Here is a 17315-nt window from a genome sequence, read left to right as displayed (position 1 = left end):
CTGCCTCCACAGCACCGTCACCGCCTCCCTATGTGAGGAAGGGGTTCCATGAGTATTTGGGACTTAGGGGTAAGGAACAGGGGACTGACAACATTCAATGGCATTGTCCCATGTAGAGCCACTAAATTTCCATGTGGAAATGTGGCAGGGAACTCATATAGCTAGGAATTGTATTGATTTCCTCTGGGTCCCCCCTGGAAAGGTCACTGAGCAGCCACATAGGATCCAGTTAGTGGAAGCAAAGCTTCTTCAGGGACTGTGATGCCATGGGAGGCGGAGCCATGGAGCAGTGCAGAGGCAGAAGTCCCACAGATGGTAGGTTTCCTATATCCACAGGGCTGGGTTGCCCTGCCCTTCTGATCCCCAAGATCTATCAGACAGGGAAGCGTCCCAAATTCCTTTGTTAGGGGATGCTTAGTGAGAAATAATGTGAGGGGACTGTTTTGGAGTGCTCCTACCACTCTGGTCCCTTTCAGCAGAGAAATCCAGTGGGTGTGCATATCTGTAGTTTTATTTCATTCTTATTTTGCTTCTATTTGTTCCCAGTTTGAAAGTATGGTGTTTGTGTTCCTTTTCCCTTTATACCATTTATAGGGATGATTAAACTACTAAAAAATCACTTCATCCTGAGAACAAGCAATTTGTAAATTTGGGTACTTAGAACAAACATATTTCCTGTAATTGGATTTAGTCCAAATAGCTGAGTCAATCACAAAATTTCCTCTGGGATTTTTCCATGGCCAAGTGTTGTCTGAGAACAACAATAGCACAGAAGCTCTGATTGTATAAATCATCTCCTTACCTGAGGCTCTCCCAACTCCCACATCAGCTGACCCTGAAACATAATCCTCTTCTGGCAAAACAGTTGCCAACTGGCACTTGGTGCAAATTTAGTATTTGTCTTTACAGTCTGAGTCCTCACATTTTGTCTGCTAGCAGTCTGTGTTCAGATGAGCCTCTTGCCAATCTTGCTATTTAGGCCAAACATTTTGGGGAACAGGCAATTCTTTGTATGTGCCCAGAAGATTTTTTGTTTGTTAGTTAGTTTTATGAAGAAGCTAGACAAAAAATGAACTGCACCATGCGTCCATTCAAGAAAGCAAGATCCAGTAGTTCAGAAAAGCTTTTTGAACTTTAATGGAAAGATTCAGAACCATCTAAGTGAAATGTTGAAAGTTAACTAAATTACTCTATTTACTTACTGTGCAGGTACATTGTAAAATTTGACAACTCATTGCAATTCAGTGCCAATAGTTTGTCCCTCTCTATTGTTTAAAATTAAACAAGAGTATTACATAGGGAAATAGCAGACACTTTGGATCAACTGATGAAACAGAATAATCACAGAACCAATTGAAAATGTGGCAGAGAACATGGGTAGAGTTTGATATGATTTGAAGGCATTAAGTGTCTTTGAATTTGAAAGGAAGGCAGGCCTTATAGCTTAGTGGAAATGCTCTATGTTAGACCATTGCTCTTGGATTGGGAATAAGGAAGCTTGGGCTGGTTATCATGTTCATCTTCTGTGAGAAGACTACTGTGTGTCATTGAACAGTGACTTCTACAGCTAATTAAGAGGTAGCATTTAAGATTAAGCAAGTCCATTGGCACAAAGAGAAAATTGTAATGAGAAGACATGATTCTGCTCAACTCAGATAGGGATATGGAGGAAATAATATTTTAAAGCAAACTTTATTTTAAAAAATTTGTTGCAGTGTCTATAGAAGCTACTGTAATAGCACAGTGAAGAAAATGTGTACCACAGCACAACCAACTGGGCAAATTTGCTTCACTCTCAAATTAAATGGAGTTTGGAGAGTCACTGAGGCTGCACAAACTGGATGGTTTTCTGTGCATTCTGGTGGGGTTTAGGATATCTATAGAACTTCAGAAATGTTGTTTAATTGTCACAATCCACCTATAAGGGAGAGCCACCATTTTACAGATGAGGTAAACTGAGGCACAGAGCGGTTAAGATGATTATTTTCAAACATGGGCATATAAAGCTAGGCACCCAAATAAAAGTGGTGTGATTTTTAGAGGAGCTGAGCCCCTGATGTCCCCACTCAAGTTAATGGAAGCTGCTGGGGCTCAGCTCTACACTTAAGTTACCTAACATCCAAAAATGTTGACTCCTTACCTTGAGCAATGCCACAGAACTGTAGCAGGGATTAATCCATTGCTCTCCATCCTTTACTCAGTAAATAAGGGCATGATGCCTCTCATACTGTTAAACTGCTCCTCTCTGTGACTTAGAGGAACTACTCGTACAAATAAGTGCTCACCAACGTCAGTAAAGGCTCCACAATCCGGCTGTAGGACCCTAAACTTACCAACCTTACTCATGTTGAATGGTCTCGTGCTCCACATGTAAGCCCTACTGGTTTCAAAGGGACCACTTAGGTAGTAACTAGGGCTGTCAAGCAATTTAAAAAACTTAATCACGATTAATCGCCCTGTTAAACAATAACAGAATACCATTTACTTAAATATTTTTGGATGTTTTTTACGTTTTCAAATATATTGCTTTCAATTACCACACAGAATACAAAGTGCGCAGTGCTCACTTTATATTTATTTTTGATTACAAGTATTTGCACTGTAAAAAAACAAAAGAAATAGTATTGTTCAATTCACCTCAGACAAGTACTGTAGTGCAATCTCTTTTTCATGAAAGTTGAACTTACAAATGTAGAATTATGTACAAAAAAACCTGCATTCAAAAATAAAACAATGTAAAATTTTAGAGCCTGCAAGTCCACTCGGTCCTACTTCTGGTTCAGCCAATCGCTCAGACAAACAAATTTGTTTACATTTGCAGGAGATAATGCTGCCTGCATCTTCTTTACAGGGTCACCTGAAAGTGAGAACAGGCACTCTCATGCCACTATTGTAGCCGGCGTCGCAAGATATTTACGTGCGAGATGCGCTAAAGATTCATATGTCCCTTCATGCTTCAATCACTATTCTGGGGGACATGCATCCATGCTGATGATGGGTTCTGTTCGATAACAATCCAAAGCAGTGTGGACCAACATATGTTCATTTTCATTATCTGAGTCAGATGCCACCAGCAGAAGGTTGATTTTCTTTTTTGGTGGTTCGGGTTCTGTAGTTTCCCCATCGGAGTGTTGCTCTTTGAAGATTTCTGAAAGCATGCTCCACACCTCGTCCCTCTCAGATTTTGGAAGGCACTTCACATTCTTAAACCTTGAGTCAAGTGCTGTAGCTATCTTTAGAAATCTCACATTGGTACCTTCTTTGTGCTTTGTCAAATCTGCAGTGAAAGTGTTCTTAAAATGAACAACATGTGCTGGGTCATCATCCAAGACTGCTATAACATGAAATATATGGCAGAATGCGGGTAAAACAGAGCAGGGAACATATAATTCTCCCCCAAGGAGTTCAGTCACAAATTTAATTAACACATTTTTTTAACGAGAGTCGTCAGCATGGAAGCATATCCTCTGGAATGGTGGTCAAAGCATGAAAGGGCATACGAATATTTAGCATATCTGGTGCGTAAATACCTTGCAATGCTGGCTACAAAAGTGCCATGCAAATGCCTGTTCTCACTTTCTGGTGACACTGTAAATAAGAAGAGCGCAGCATTATCTCCAGTAAATGTAAACAAACTTGTTTGTCTTAGTGATTGGCTGAACAAGAAGTAGGACTGAGTGGACTTGTAGGCTCTGAAGTTTTATATTGTTTTGTTTTTGAGTGCAGTTATGAAACAAAAAAAATCTACATTTGTAAGGTGCACTTTCACAACAAAGAGATTGCGCTAAAGTACTTGTATGAGGTGAATTGAAAAATACTATTCTTTTATTTTTACAGTGCAAATATTTGTAATAAAAATAATATACACTTTTATTTCAATTACAACACAGAATACAATATATATGGAAATGTAGAACATTCAAAATATTTAATAAATTTCAATTGGTATTCCATTGTTTAATAGTGCAATTAAAACTGTGATTAATTGTGATTAATTTTATTAATTGTGATTAATATTTGAGTTAATTGCATGAGTTAACTGTGATTAATCGACAGCCCTAGTAGTAACTACTTTTTATGAGTAAGGATGGCAGAATCAAGCCCTGTTATTCTAGATACAGACAGTGATCCAGGTTACACTGGAACTTTGTTAGAGAAATTGGAAATACTTTTTGTCTGGCAGGCTTATACACTTAAATAAATAACAGTAGTTTCATGATAGACAATAATTTGCTGAAGAATTTAAATAATGACTGCCTTTTATTCTATTAGTTTTTGATTGAGTACAAAAATACATGATGAGTGAGGGAGAGAGAGTTGTGATCAATAATGTATTATCAAATCGCTGGCTTCAGGCTTGCTTAAAATAATACTCATATTGTCAGTGTTGAATCTGCCAAGTCATTTGCCAAAGGACTCTGCAGTTTATTATTTTAATTAAAAGACTCTCAGTCATATTTTGCTTTCATTTATACCTGTGTAAATCTGGAGTAGCCCTGTTAATGTCAGGAGAGTTACTCAGGATATAAACCAGTGTGACTGGAGCAGACTATGACCCTCTGATGTTGCAAACATGTCACTGTAGAACAAAAACCAACAAAACCAGTTGTTCACTGTAACTGTTTCCTTATGCATCTAAAGTGTGTGTGTGTGTGTGTGTGAGGGATGTAACTTTTCTTGATGATGTGCTATCTCGCTTTGAAAAAAGTGGCTTCTTTTAACTAAGTTATTTCTGGGCTCCATACAATATGGCCTCTTCTTGAAACATTCCTATATTACAATAGTTTAAAGCAGGTAAAAGACAAACAGACCAGTTTTGGCATGAGTATGCTGCATTTATAAGGGGGATTTCTGAATCTGTCATGTTAATATATTACGGCTAGATTAGAAAGAATCTACTGAATGACTGCAGCACCAGCGGCAGCTGTTAGTCTCATCAGTTAAAAGTAAAAAAAAAAAAATGAAGAAATATTGGTGTCATAATATTCTTTTTAAATTAGGTGTGTGTAAGGCGGTCGCAGCTGTCCCTTCGTTCGTCTGGGAGGGAGGTCACGCCCCCTTGCTACAAGTCCTCTGGAAGAGCACAGCTCAGGGGGGAATTAGCATCAGGGTCTCTGCCACTCAGCACGGTTACACAGTACTGAGCTTAGGGGCCCTGGTCCTCTGACCGGACAGGGCACCAAACGGTTAGGGGGCTCTAGCCTACATTCAGAGTAGAGCAGCAGTGTCTATAAGCCCCAACCCTCCAGCTGGGGAAGGCAGCAAGTAGTTAGGCGTCTCTGGATGGTATTCAGGACAGAGCAATAACAAGTCTATTAGTCCAGGCCCTCAAAGAGGGCAGGGCAGCAAAGTCAGGGAGCTCAGGCCTATACTCAAGACAGAGCAACAATGAGTCTCTAAGCCCAGGCTCCCAAATAGGGCGGGGCAGCAAACAGTCAGGGTCCTGGCTCTGATGGACCGCCGACAAATGCAGGCCTCCTGTCTGTGGTGGGGAGGCTGCCACGCCAGGGATGGGGTGGCAGGGGTAGAGGGATGTAGGCCCACCTGACTCCACTGCATCCTAGCCCAGGGCCGTAACAGTGGCAGAGTGGTCTGCCACTTGGTCAGCAGGGAAATCTGGCCACAACACGCTGGCCAGCTGTCAGTCAACAACACAGCCGAACTATATTCAGCTCCCCTGGACTACTTCCTACACTCCCATTTGAGAGGGGTCCTGGGGTCACAGTCTGCCTCACTGGGATAAACAGCTAACGGCAGCCCCAGCAATTCCTTAACGTCTCCAGCAGCCAGCAGCTCCGGCAGTCCATCCAGATCTCGGGGGCTGCAGTGGTTGCTGTCGGGTCCGATCTCCAGCAGCAGCTGAGCTGGAGAGCTGGCCTTTTATATTTCCAGATCCTGTCCCACCCCTCTGCTTTCGGAGGGGCAGGCGTGGGTGTGCCGGCTCTGCCCACCAGGGAGGACTTGCAGCGTCTGTCCAGGAGAGAGGACATGCCCCCTCGCTACAGTGCAAAAATGCATTCTAATTTTCAGATGCAAGCAGAAAAGTGGGACCAATGAGGACTAATATTAGCTCAGGACCAGCAAGGGGAATATATTTTGTAAAATATATTATCAAATTCTTACTGTAGACATATAAACTTGATGTAAAATATATCTTCTCTCTATATGGCTAATAAAAGTTTAGTATATGCATAATACTTAGCACTTCTGTAGAGTTTTCTTCCATAGATCTCAAAGCATTTTGTAAAGGTAACATTTTGTAAAGGTAACATTATCTCCATTTTACAAATGGGAAAACTGAAGTATATAAAGGTGAAGTGACTTGCCCAGAGTTAAACAGCATGTCACCGGCAGATCAGGGGATGAAACACAGGTCTTCTGATTCTCAGTTCTATGTTTTTCCCACTTAACCATTTAACCAAACAAAGTAACGAAAAAATAAACTGAATACTAAATAAACCAGGTTCCTATATATATGTACTGCATAATACATTTAACAAAACAGATGGCTATGAATTCATATAGTTTATATATACACAATATATATCTATAGATAGACATTGTCTATTTTTATTATTCTCCCAAAGTGACATGTTTGTGATATTTAATATATATTACATACATTAAAATATTTCTTTACAATCATTTTCTTCTATATAGCAAGCATCTGCCTGGCAATTGTATGGCCCTTTCCCCCCAACTTGGGTAAATAAGAGTGCAAGGGCATTTTTGCCTAAGTTAGTGGTGTAATTTTCTACACTAGTTTAGGGGGTTTTGAATGCTCTTTTTGGCTGCTTTATTACTTCATGACCCCTCCTACCAGCTTCACGCCCTTACACTTAAGCCTCCTAAATCAAACTGCCTAAATTTCGCTGAGTGTAAAAGAACAACTTCAGCTCATTGAGCCAATTTCCTTGCACCTAGGCAGGACAACGTTGAAGGGCCACCTAATTGAATATACTTTTGCTCAGTGAGTTATTTTTCTGATGACGGGATTTAGTGCTATTTTGTCCCTTCTTTGAGGGAAGGGCTGTCTTAGTATTATTTGTTTGTATAGCGCCTAGTACAATAGGGGCCTTACCTGTGATGGGGGACCTTCAGTGGTACTATGATAGAAAGGTCAGGATTTTTTAAGGTCAGGCTTGACAAAGCCCTGGCTGGGATGATTTAATTGGGGATTGGTCCTGCTTTGAGCAGGGGGTTGGACTAGAGGACGCCCTGAGGTCCCTTCCAACCCTGATATTCTATGATTCTATTAAATGAGTTGTTATAGGTGGGACTGGTAGCACAACCTATTATTACGATTGTCCAATACTTCCCATTATAGACCCTGTTTTCAGTTGCTTATTACTTCGCAAACTTTAACCTTTGGGGAAAAATTTTCCATGGTGGGTGTCTGCCTTATGATGATTTTGTTTGGAAAATTTCAGCTAAAATGGTTCAGTCAGTGGGGAATGGGAGCCAATGGGAATGGGGAAGGCAGGCAGGAGGATTGACTGCAGGTTAGGAGGGAGAGAGACAAATCAGATGAGGAGCAGGGAGTGGGCACTGGGAGCGGCTTGGCAAGGAGATGAGGACAGGGAGATGGTGACTAGGAGTCTGGAAGGGTTAGGCTAGGACTTGCTGGGCAAGGAGACTGGGACTGTGATGAGAAGTCTGATGAATGGAGACTGGGACTGCCTACATGAGGAGAATTGGACTGGGATAAGGGGCCAATTAGAGATAGGCATCAAGGAAAAGAGTGACATTTGTGGATAGAATTGGGTCAGGATTGAGTACTGTGATTGCTGAGCTTCTGGACACCGCTAAGCTTCTGGGGTTAGAATCTGCTTAGAATCAATCTATTGCTGGAGAGAATCACAATGATAGTCTATTGCCAGAATCAGTCAAATTCTTTGCACATTAGAAATGTATGGGCTACCGACAATAAATCTTCTCCCATATATATCCCAATACTCTCCTCAGGATGCGGGCTATGTAAACCCATTAATCTATCCAAAATTCTACCTCCAACTTCATTGAGGGGTGGGGTGTGTGGTGAAGATGATATCTTTAAAAATAAGTAACTGAATGTTCAAGATGCTTGGAGTCCAAACACACCCCTCTTTGATGCTCTGCCCCGAGCTGTCTGACTCAGCAGGTAGTTTCTACTTCAAAGTGTTCCACTACCATGGCTGCTGTTCTTTGTAAATAGTGGGAGCCTTTGAAATGGATGTGGCTCTGTGACAGTATGCCAGAAATCAGCCTTTTTAAAAAAATATCCTATGCTGAAAACATTTTTTCAGTAATTAAGTATATTTTTTCTTGCCAATCACTCTACAGACCTTGTCATAGAGCTATGTCCTTTTCAAAGGCTCCTGCTACTTGCACAGAACTTCATGAACACAGCTGCAAATCTCCACCAGAAGGAGTCATTTTTACATAGATACTGCTCTGTCCACAACCACATTAGCTGATTGAAAAGTCTGACAAGCATGACTTAACCAATTAAGGTTTTTAATATGCTACATACATGGAAAAGTTTAAATCAATATCTCCCAAAACACGTATGCATAAAACTGCAACTTAACACCTCTAAAATAATCCAAATATGCACAAAATTGTAGTGAAATTAAGATCTGTGCAAAAGGTATTTTTGTTAAATTTCAGTCGAACTTTGTCCTCAGTTTAATTTCCCCCAAAGTGCTTGGAATCTTTTGCACACTGTTTTTGGGAAACAAAGGATAATGTGATAATTCCCTTTTTTATTATGTATTTGTTCATCACAAACAGTATGCTCAGTTCTGTGCAAGACATATAAGGAGAAATCCCACTGGATTTCAATAGGGTCAGGATTTCACCCAAAATTAAGAGATTCTTTGCCCTATTGCCACATACATGGCACAAATAACAGAAGATTTAGAATCACCACATCATTATGGGAAATGCAATCATTGCCATGAATCAGAGAAATAGAATATTCATAAATTCAAAGTATCTCCATTTCTCATACATCATTGCTAATGTGAGTCACTACATAAAGATGGGATGGAACACTTCATAATACTTGGCAGCCCTAAAGGATGAGAGATTTCTGCCATTGTCTGAAGGTCTCCAGTAAAATTTATGACAGGTTTTGTCTCCTGAACATCTGGCAGAAATTCAAATTAAACCCCTCTCAGTCCCTTTGGAAACTGTAACAGTTACTGCTATTCCTCTTAAGGCATATTGAACACTTTTTAAGTTCAATACCTGCTTCTTCAAGAACAAATCTAATCTTTGCCTTTATGGATTAGAGCTATTCAATTTTGCTTAACAGAGAAGAAAGCTAGTTTAAAAATAAGAAAATGTTCTAATAAACTTTCTCTGTGTAAGCTTCAAAACAGGAAGGAATACACAGATATTTAAACAATCTCTAATCAAACAGTATAACCTGGAAAGTTCTGTGATACAGGTTTTATACTGCAATATAGCAGAAACTCATAACCTGATGGAATCTTTACATCCAATACTTGGAAATCCTCACAAACTGATAAAACTGAAACCCTAAGATGCTAGCTTTGCAGACAACATTCCCATAGGACATGAAGCATTAATAGTTTTTAAATAATTTAAGAGGATATTAATATCCCAACATGCCATCTACATAGGAATGACAGATCTGTTAAAATTAGCTGTCCTGAAAACCAAGATTATTCATGACACAATTTTATCTCTGAAAAACCAGCTTAATGCAAAAGCATACATCTTCAAAGTTGAAGTCCCAAGACTTAGTTAAATATGGATAAAAAAACAATTCAGAACTAATCCTGGAAGAATCTGAAGTGAGATGTGGGAAGAATTTGAAGTCAGATTTGAATATTCATTCTGGGCACAAACTGCTGATGTCTCTCTCTCTATATATACACACACACACACACACATACACTTCACCAGGACTTCTCTCATATGTATGTTAATATTACACAATAGTTATAACTCATTAATGTTTTCTGATAAGCCTCTGTCATTAGGGATTTCCTTAGACAAGATGTGAGGGGGGAATTGGTGAGGTCACTGAAGAGATTTGAGTCTTTGTAACCTGTATGTTTATTAATAGAATACCTTCCTTGGGACTGCTGGGAAATCTGTCAATCTAGGATGTGGAGATTGAAGCCATGATTGAAATGGTTATAGAGGAACAATCAACAGGCTGCTTGAATTGACTCCTGATTAAATTGGATGGTTATCTGAATCAGTGGCAACTGAGTAAGCAAATTTAATTTTCCAGTCTAGATATAGCTCATCCCTTCTCCAGGGATTTGAAGCTGGATGACTGCAGACAAACAATTTTGTCTTCCTTTTGTGTCCATGTGGTGGTTACTGATCCAAACAGATTTATCTGTTTGTTAAACCACACATCCATCAGCAGTGCTGCCTCCCAAAGGATTGGGCCTCTGGACAGGGCATCTGCAACAAAGTTTTACTTTCATGGAATAATGTAACTGATTCAGAAATCAAACATCTTGGGCTAGTGAAAATAGAATCCCTAGTGACAGTTCTGAAATGAAAGAACTTCTCATATTTTCCTACTATCAGTACATAAATTACCTTCATTCTGTTGTCTGGAATAAAATGTATGGTACACGTTAGCCCTGAGATGGCTACAGTATGAGGGAATTAACTGAAGCCACTCCAGACAATTGACAGGCCGTTTCTATTCTCCATTGTTTGTCTTAAACCAAAATAAGCTTTGTCTTGAAAAAGAGACACAGTCATTCAGGCAATAAGATAAATGAAAGGTGAAGTGAATATGATATTTTGAGTCCATCCCTCCAATCGTAAAAGGGCTTCTTAAAGCAAGTTTACCAGACACCCCGCCCTCCACGGTTTATAGATTATTTTCCCTCTTAAGGCAAGTTTACCAGACTTTCCCCCCACAAAGTTTATTGATTCCCTCTCCCCTCCCAGTGCAACAGTAAATATTGCAAGATACTATTATATAACGTTTCAACTGAATAGGCTGGCAATAAAACCACTAAGTAATTTACTATAACACAATGGCTAGGTCCCACTGAAATCCCCTATCCCACTTTAATACTTTCAGATTATTTTCTTTTCTCCATTGGATTCACTGATGGAGAACTGGATATATTTTTACTATCCCTGAACAAGAAAAGTGGAGCAGTCAAGAGAAAACGTCACAATGCACTGCCAGTGCGTCAAGTTTTGTAAGGGTGAGTGATTTGGTTGGGCCGACAGAGGGAGACAAAAAAACATTAAGTCCTGATCCCTAACTTCAGTGGGCCTACTTCACGGTAGTAAAGTTAAGCATGTGCCTTAGTGTTTGGAGGATTCGGGGGCTTAGTTTGCAAATATTTTCCAAATAAGCCAATTTAAGTTTTTTAATTTCAAAGGCCATGGTTCAGCACTGCACTTAAGCACATGAATTTTCCCACTGTGTTTAGTGTATTAAAGGTAATCAGTTGCTTACATTCTTTGCTGAATCAGGGCCATAAAGTACTAAGTTTGTTTCTTCCAAGAACAGATAATAGTTGCCAATGAGACTTTAAAAATGCAAAAGAATTAGGGTTTTTTATATTTCACTTACAAAGAGGGAGGGGATGGGTAAACTGTTCTGAATCATGCTTCAAGTGAAGTATGTAATTAAGTGTTTGCAGGATCAGGGCCTAAACAGATAAGACAAAGGAAATCTTGCTATTGCCATGTTACAGATGGAAAACTGAGGCACTGCCAGATAAATGACTTGCCCAAAGTCTGAAGCAGAGGCAGGAACTGAATCAAGATCACCTGAGACTCAGTCCAGTTCATTAATCATAAGACTCTTCTTCCTCTCAAACTCCATAGTGCAACCCTCATTGCTATTGCCTCTCCATGACATTGTTCATATAATAGACCAAAATGAGTCACCTCCAATGACAAAAATTCTCCAGCTGAAACAAAGATTTTACAAAAATAATTTGATGAAAGCGTAGGCTTTGAAAAAACATTGATCAGATCTGGTTATGCTCTTGAACGATCTATTCTTGTGAACTATCACTTTTAAAACTTTTATTTCAAAGAGTCCATTTGTAAATGTTTTGAATAGAGAACATATTAAAGGCCTGGGGGCAGATCCTCATAGCTGTAGCAGCTGTGACAATTTAAACCAGCTGAGGATATAACCCTTACACTTAAGAGTTCAAACTTCACCTGCTTTGGGAATACTAACAAACAATTTAGCCGGCCCTCAGAATTTTTAAATTCCCAAGATCTCCATAACTACCTGATTTAATGCTTAAATGGATTTTGATCCAATATTCATTCCTACTGCTTGCACAGAATTCTTATGAACGGCAATCCTCTTTGCAGATCAATTTACTACAGTCAAGGGGATACTATTAGGAGAAATATACATTATTCATTTCAATATGCATTACCCTGCATTTATCAAAATTAAAATTCAGCTGCTGTTATGCTATCCTGCGTTTGGTTAGATTTTTCTGGAGGTTTTTCCTACAATCCTCTCTATTTTTTTACTCATCTAAATAGTTTTTTGTGATCAGCAAATTTCACCGCTCCTTCATTAACAAACATAGTAAGTAACACGTAGTGCAGGGGAAGCAGAATGCTTTTGTGGAATAAGCATAAGATGAGGAGTTAGGGAGGTAGGTCCAGACACAGATCCACAAATGAGCATTTAAGTATTTATCCACAGGGGAACAGTCATTGGGCCAAACAGAGAGAAAGACTGTAGTCCTGTGGTTAAGGAACCCACTTGGAAAATGGGAAACCCAGAATCCAGTCCACCTCCTCAAACCGGTCTTTCATTATTTATTCATGGTGGAACACTTCAACGGGAGATACTGAGGAAGTCTCAAATCAAACTATTCCATATCTCATTGGTTGGAGCACTCTCCTAAGAGGTAGGAGACCCCCTGGCAGAGCGGGGAGAATTGAACCTGTATCTTCAACATTCCTGGCAAGTGTTCTAGCCATTGGGCTAAAAGTTAAAGTTATAAGTATTGCCACCACTACCTCCTCTAGTGGCCAGATTGTGAATGAAACCCATACCAATAGGTGGCCTCTGAACACATTTACCGGATCTGGCCCAGCATGTGACTTAGGCAGAGGAGTGTCTGTTTTCCCCCCGGTTTGTGAATCGCTCTGCGGCTTAGGGGGAGATAGACATCTGGACAATTACAGTAAGGAAGCAGGGCACATGCTCATAGGCACTGGGGGAACTTTTACCCTGAAAACTTGGGCGCCTATAGGGTTTGACAGGAGTTTTCTGGATTGCAGTGGAGCCCAAAAAAACCCAGAGATTTTGGCAGCAAAATCTGGGCGCCTAAGTATCTTTGTGGATCTCACCGTCTCTAAAATGGGATAATACTTTTTTGATTCACAGTGGTATTCTGAGGATTAGGTACTCTGTACAGAATTTTTAATTTATAAAGCACTATTATAAATATTAAATAGCATTATTATTATTATTATAAAATTTTTCTTAGGGTTCACCATTATCTTCCCAACCTCTATTAATTTTCCTTTACTCAGATTAGCAGATGTAGTTTTACCCACAATACAATATTGTCAACTCCAAGTGTTCAAAAATCATGAGCCAGGACCCCCAAAGATCATGAGATTGGCTTAAATCTTGAGGTTTAAAAAGTATATAATAATTTGGGGATCTTTTTATTTGCCTTTTGTTATTTGAATCTTTAAAGATAATGGTTTAGAACTTTTCTCCATAACCATGATATCTAGAAATGTACTTTTGTTTAAAAATGAAAGCTGAGAGTCTTACGTTATCACATGACTCCAGAAGCTGGAATTTTAAGAAAAAAACATCAAATACTGTGAGAGTTGGCAACATTGCAATATGATTTTCTCCTTTATCCTGTGTTTTCCCCAGAAAAAGTCTCCCTTTCTTGGGAGACCTTGTCAAAAGCTGTTTGAAAATTCCAACACATGGAGCCAGTATTTTATTTACGCGTCTCTTTCAGAGAACTCTAACATATTAAACCAGCACAAAGTTAGCCTTACAGAAGCTATGTTGATCTGACCTTACTGAATATATGTATAGTATCCAAGAGTTATGATATTTCATACCTCATTATTTAGCCACATTTTATTCACTCCTTGTTACTTTGGTTTTGCTCTTCAGCATACACACTAGCACTGCCTCTAATATAGTGTTTCTGAATAGCCTTCAGATAGAGTCTATGGATTAGGCCCCAATCCTGCAAGCATTTACATATGTGCTTAACTTTATGCACAAGAGTTATTCCATTGACTTAAAAGGGACTTCTTAAGTGTGTAAAGTTAAGCATGTCTCAAAGTGTTTTCAGGATCAGGGTATAAAGGTGTGTCTTAATTATAGACATTTTCAATGGTGTAACTACACTGTAGTTGCACAGGTAGTACACTGGTAAAAATCCTTCGGGTAACTAAATTGCATTGGTGCAGACTGGTATTTGCACCAATATGACTTAAACTAGCCATTTCAGGTATTTTAGTTTGCCCTTCAGACTATTTGTAAGTTTATCAGCGTTTCAGAAGAAAAGATTCCACTCTTATGTGTTACGGTGTTGTCCATTGCTGACTCCCATTCTAATCCATGATAGTCAAACAATGTATCCTGAGCAACAGTGACCATCTGTTTTCCTAGTTATTCTCTGAACCAGTTCCTGTATATCACACAAGACTAGGCTGAGAATTAGTTTCTTTCTTGCATGCTCCAGAACTAGTTACTGGTAAAAGCTGATTACAATGACAGAAGTTACAAAAGGAATCAGGTTACTGGGAAATTTTAAATAACTGTTATCTTAACATTAGTGGTTCTAATCTTCAATAGCACAAGCTTGCACCCTTATTCTTGTGGAAATATCTGTTCAAATGAATGAACTATCTAGCCATGCTAGATGACTGCTCCTAAGAGAGTTAATATTTCATTGGCATCCATTTATCTTTAACACCAGATGAGATGAATGGGAGCAGTTTGCCCCTCTCTGGGAGATGGGATGCCCACACAGTAGAACTGTATCTCATCGGGACTATTTAGAAAAGCTGGACGTGCACAAGTCCATGGGGCCAGATGCGTTGCATCCGAGAGTGCTAAAGGAGTTGGCGGATGTGATTGCAGAGCCATTGGCCATTATCTTTGAAAACTCATGGCGATCAGGGGAAGTCCCAGACGACTGGAAAAAGGCTAATGTAGTGCCCATCTTTAAAAAAGGGAAGGAGGAGGATCCTGGGAACTACAGGCCAGTCAGCCTCACCTCAGTCCCTGGAAAAATCATGGAGCAGGTCCTCAAGGAATCAATTCTGAAGCACTTAGCGGAGAGGAAAGTGATCAGGAACAGTCCGCATGGATTCACCAAGGGCAAGTCATGCCTGACTAATCTAATTGCCTTCTATGATGAGATAACTGGCTCTGTGCATGAAGGGAAAGCAGTGGATGTGTTGTTCCTTGACTTTAGCAAAGCTTTTGACACTGTCTCCCACAGTATTCTTGCCAGCAAGTTAAAGAAGTATGGACTGGATAAATGGACTATAAGGTGGATAGAAAGCTGGCTAGATTGTCGGGCTCAACGGGTAGTGATCAATGGCTCCATGTCTAGTTGGCAGCCGGTATCAAGTGGAGTGCCCCAAGGATCGGTCCTGGGGCCGGTTTTGTTCAATATCTTCATAAATGATCTGGAGGATGGTGTGGATTGCACCCTCAGCAAGTTTGCAGATGACACGAAACTGGGAGGAGAGGTAGATACGCTGGAGGGTAGGGATAGGATACAGAGGGACCTAGACAAATTGGAGGATTGGGCCAAAAGAAATCTGATGAGGTTCAACAAGGACAAGGGCAGAGTCCTGCACTTAAGAAGGAAGAATCCAATGCACCGCTACAGACTAGAGACTGAATGGTTCGGCAGCAGTTCTGCAGAAAAGGACCTAGGGGTTACAGTGGATGAGAAGCTGGATATGAGTCAACAGTGTGCCCTTGTTGCCAAGAAGGCCAATGGGTGTATACCATTGTAGGGGCAGCAGATCGAGGGACGTGATTGAGGGACGTGATCATTCCCCTCTATTCGACACTGGTGAGGCCTCATCTGGAGTACTGTGTCCAGTTTTGGGCCCCACACTATAAGAAGGATGTGGAAAAATTGGAAAGAGTCCAGCAGAGGGCAACAAAAATGATTAGGGGACTGGAACACATGAGTTATGAGGAGAGGCTGAGGGAACTGGGGATGTTTAGCCTACGGAAGAGAAGAATGAGGGAGGATTTGATAGCTGCTTTCAACTACCTGAAATGCGTTACCTAGGGAGGTGGTGGAATCTCCTTCCTTAAAAGTTTTTAAGGTCAGGCTTGACAAAGCCCTGGCTGGGATGATTTAATTGGGGATCGGTCCTGCTTTGAGCAGGGGGTTGGACTAGATGATCTCCTGAGGTCCCTTCCAACCCTAATATTCTATGATTCAGTTCACCTTTGGAAGGTTATTTTTGCAACTGAAATGAAATTTAATTAAAAATACATCTTAATTTCTTCAGAAAATTACCTTGATGACAGAAATCCATTGCGAAAACCTAAATCTCCAGAAAGCGATGTTCCTTGCATGTGGATTTCTAGTTTCTCTGTCCTGAAAAAGGTGGAGTGAAGGAGAGGAATTGTACTTTCACCAACAGAACTATCTAAAGACGACAGCTGTAATGTGTACTAAGTACCTGTTTAATTTTGGAAAACTTCTCAGACATGCAAGGGCATTGACTCCAAAAATCCTAATCAAGTCCTCATTATGGTGCTGTCATTTAACATGCAACATTCAGCTAAAAATGGCCTATAGGGTACTGCACTGTTTTTGCTGAAATCAAACTTTTTTCTGTGTGTTTTTTTTTTTTTTACATTATAAACTTAGAAAACACTATTACTAGACTTTCAAAAGGGGCCTGTGCATCTTCACGAGTCTGAGGGGAAAAAAAAAGTAATGTGTGGCTTAAAAATCATGAGACGTTAAAAGAATAATACATTTGGGATTCTTTTTATTTTGATTGTTTGGGTTTTTGAGACTTCAGGGTTCTTGTTTTCAAGTTTCTCTCTTTAATTATGAGAGGAGAGGTTCTCATATAATCACAGGCCTATAAAAGAAAAACAACAAATATGAGACCTGTGATACAATGGTAAAAGTTGACAGCACGCGAATCACCTGCTACTCACACAGACTTCAACTGGACCTGCAAGGGCGCAGCACTTTTGAAAATCAGGCCAAAGAGATCTCCAGCTGGGCACCCAAAATCAAAGGCCACTTTTGAAAAATTTTGGCACAAGCATTAGTGGAGAACTGGCAGGATTCTGACAGTGTTCC

The 17315-nt window shown here is 40.0% G+C and overlaps 1 protein-coding gene across 3 annotated transcripts in view; it reads right to left on the bottom strand.

Moving 5' to 3' along the window:
* Positions 1 to 17315, bottom strand: part of RPP40 (ribonuclease P/MRP subunit p40) — a 58577-nt gene that overhangs the window by 27634 nt on the left and 13628 nt on the right. For all 3 annotated transcript variants that reach the window (XM_073332135.1, XM_073332136.1, XM_073332138.1), the window contains one exon: positions 16512 to 16592. The gene's annotated coding sequence lies outside the window, so the exon portion shown is untranslated. The remainder of the gene's footprint in view (positions 1 to 16511; positions 16593 to 17315) is intronic.

This window comes from Lepidochelys kempii, chromosome 2, assembly GCF_965140265.1.
Source record: "Lepidochelys kempii isolate rLepKem1 chromosome 2, rLepKem1.hap2, whole genome shotgun sequence".
Taxonomy (NCBI): domain Eukaryota; kingdom Metazoa; phylum Chordata; order Testudines; family Cheloniidae; genus Lepidochelys; species Lepidochelys kempii.
Note: the sequence above shows the minus strand (reverse complement) of the source record. Positions and strands in the feature narration are given on the sequence as shown.